Here is a 3,562-nt window from a genome sequence, read left to right as displayed (position 1 = left end):
CCCTAAAAACATAATTTTAGAGGCCCTAAACACTCAATTCTGGCACCAATAATTGCACTGGATCATCCAATACGATGTGCAGAATTTAACCTAATAGTCCCAGATGATAATAGGATAGTCCAAGATGATCAATGCAAATTTGAATTGATCATCCAGTGTGATATTGTGGATCATTCGGGATGATTAGAAGAAAAAATATGATGTTTTATCTTCGACAATTTAGAAAAATCAAGTATGTCGGTAAACATTGTCATGTATGATATATAAATCATCTAAGATGATCGGATTGAAAATTTTAACCATAATTAATCCCCTAATCACATGATTAATTTAAGTATGACTTATATTGATCGTCTAGGATGATCTAGATCATCCGAGATGATTAGAACCAAAATAAAATCTTAAAATCTTATCTAAATTATTATTAACGGTTATTTAGTAAGATCATAAAGGATCGTCCAGTATGATTAGTTTAAAACTTGATCTTCTGGATTTGACTAAATCTCACCCCCTTTAGTGTGTGTGTGTATGGTTACCAAGCAAGCATACTCCCTTAAAGGGCTTGACTCCATAAATCAAAATTACATCAATGAATATTATAGGCCCGTTAAAACATAACATTATTAAAATAAAACTTGAGCTCTGATTCTTTGTTTGAGATTACATGGTATTCCTAAAATGTTAGTATACACACAAATAAATATAGAATAAAAAATACATTGATATATAAAGATGTTTGTTATCATCAAAAATATAAAATTCATGAGCTCCATTCGCAACAATCTCCCCCTTTTTTATGATGGCATATATTACTGATGAAGTTACAAACTAAAATTATTTTCTCCTAAAATACCCCTCAGTAAGAAAAAAATTTAAAAAAAGGAAAAACAACTTTCATTTTTTTAATTTTTTATTTTAAAATAAAAAAAACAAAACAAATAACTAAAATAAATATAAAAGAATAGCACATTCTCGCCCTTTAAAATTATCAAAAAGAGGAGTGGCACAAACAATCAGAACAACAAAAAAATAAAATAAAATGATCCTTGATCTAGTGAAAAAAATCAAATATTCTTAAAATGAGAAAGTTGCCTCTTGATTTTATTCGAAAAGTTAGTAAGAAATGTATTGACAACACATAACCTAGAAAGATTAGAAATTCAAAAATTGTTAATCCAAGCTCAAGTTCTTTTAAAGGCTAAAAAACTTTTAATCCAATATCTAAATCAAGTTACAAATTAGAAAAAGAAACACTAATTTTTTCAAAACTCATTTCATAAAATATATCTAATTGAAGATTAATGTAAAAAGAAAAGTAAAGACAAATTTAAAATTTCAAAATTATGAATATAATAAAATAAAATAAAATTAAATTAACTCTAAGAAAACACAAAAAATACAACGAACAAAAACATGCATACACAAATAAATAAACACACAAACAAGGGTTTAAACCTCTTCTTGCTCCCGGTCTAATGATTTAGAAGCTAGGTCTGCCCAGAAGATCTTTTTCTTTTCATTCTTTGCCCTTTTTTATAATTTGCTTAGCTTTACCCTTTTCTTTTGAAGGAAATATTTCTAAAATTAGGACACTGATTTTTCATATCTCTACGTTTCCTACATCTAAAGTAAATAACGTTAGATGAAATCTTAACATTACTAAAATTTTTACCTTTATTTCACTTTTGTTGATGCTTATGCTTTAGTGAGCTTTCTAATTTACTTGATAAGTCATCTATTTCGATAACAACTAAGCCACTTTTCTACATGTTTTTAGTATTTAGCACAATTATTTCACCTGCATCCAAAAGTTTTTGGCCCAAACTTTGCTCGTAGACAATGAGTGAGCCAATCAAATTATCAATAGAATATTCATTTCAATTTTTTTGATTCACAAATAATAACAACTTTGGCATCAAACTTATCAAGTAGATAACGTAGAATTTCATTAACTTTTTCAAAATTTGAAAATTCTTTACCTACAGCATGTAATGATCTCATAATTTGAATAAACATAATATACATGTCTAAGATAGTCTCATAAGGTTTCATGTAAAATAATTCATAATCATGTATTAAAAGTATTCAACCTGGATTGCTTGATTGTACTAGTGCCTTTGTATATAATGTGTAATTTATCCAAAATTTCTTTATTAGTAGTGCACATAGAAGCAAACTTATAATCTTCAGAATTTAAAGTACAGAAAAAAATTTAATGATTTAGCATTCAGTTGAGCATTGATTTGTTCTTCCCTACACCATTGATTAAAAAGAATATAAGTTTTAATTTCATCTATAACACGTGACCGTAAAGAATAACCAGTTAAAATCATTTGCCACACTGGGTAATCAATTGATTACAAGAAAGTAGACATGTGAATTTTCCAAAAATTAAAAGTAATATTTTCAAATAAAGATGGTCGGGTGATTAAATAATCTTTTGCAATATTATAATCACAAAAATTAGCCTTGGATAGAAATTCAAAAGTTTTTTAAAACTCATTTTTTTAAATCCCACTCTTATACCACTTGAAAGTTTGACAGGGATGTTAAGCCATTATGGACTAGTCCTGAGGCTAAATAAGAGGAGGGGGAAGTGAATTAGTATTTTAAAAAATTCTTCAAATAGAAAATAAAAGAATAACAAAACCACAAATAACCATAAGAAAACAAAGTGCAGAAATTAAACAAATAAATAATAAAATAAATAATACACCTGATTTATAGTGGTTCAATCTAACTTGACCTACGTCTACTCCTCCAAGGCATCCTTAGAGTATTGTACTAAACTCAGTGTCTCTCATTTAGCCCACACAGCTAGGAAGAGAAGCCTTATAAAATCACTTCCATCTTCCCTAGTGTTGCAGAGTAGCCGTGTCCTTTGACACCAAAGATATCTTCTTCTTCCAAAAAATTTCTCAAGATAAACCTTGAATTCGATGGTACTAAGGTCCGAGCTTGTCGGATAAACTGTGTGAGACCCCCTCCACACACCCTTGAAACCCCTCCAAGGATCTTCTCACTCTCTCAAACTCCACCCTTTCTTCTCTCCCTTTCAAGTTCTCTCTTCAAGTTTCCTCTAAAATAATGAATCTTAAATGGCATCCAAAGACACATATCAAGTGTCTTGACAAAGCCTAAATAGAGGGCTTTAAAAAACCCTACAAGTTAATCTTGGCGATAAAAATCATCCAGGACAATCGCATGATCAACCCGTACGATGTGCCTAAAAAAAGCGCTTCCAAAAATCATAAAAAATCAATTTTGGTGGAAAATATCTTTCAAGACGATTGCAGGATAATACCACAATTATACCGTAAGATGTACTTAAAAATAGGGCTTTAAAAAACCCAAAAAACTCCATTCAGGTGAAAAAAATTGCCTTAGATGATCGTCTAGTACAATGTGTAGAATTTGACCTGATAGTCCTAGACGATATCAGAGTAGTCCAGGTTGATCAGTGTAATTTTGTACGTAGCATCCAGGATAATATTGTGAATCATCTAGGCTGATTAGAAGAAAATTTTGGTATTTCATATTGGACGATTTAGGAAAATCAAGT

Source organism: Dendrobium catenatum, unplaced genomic scaffold (assembly GCF_001605985.2).
Source record: "Dendrobium catenatum unplaced genomic scaffold, ASM160598v2 fragScaff_scaffold_1017, whole genome shotgun sequence".
Classification (NCBI taxonomy): Eukaryota; Viridiplantae; Streptophyta; class Magnoliopsida; order Asparagales; family Orchidaceae; genus Dendrobium; species Dendrobium catenatum.
This window is presented reverse-complemented; position numbering follows the sequence as displayed.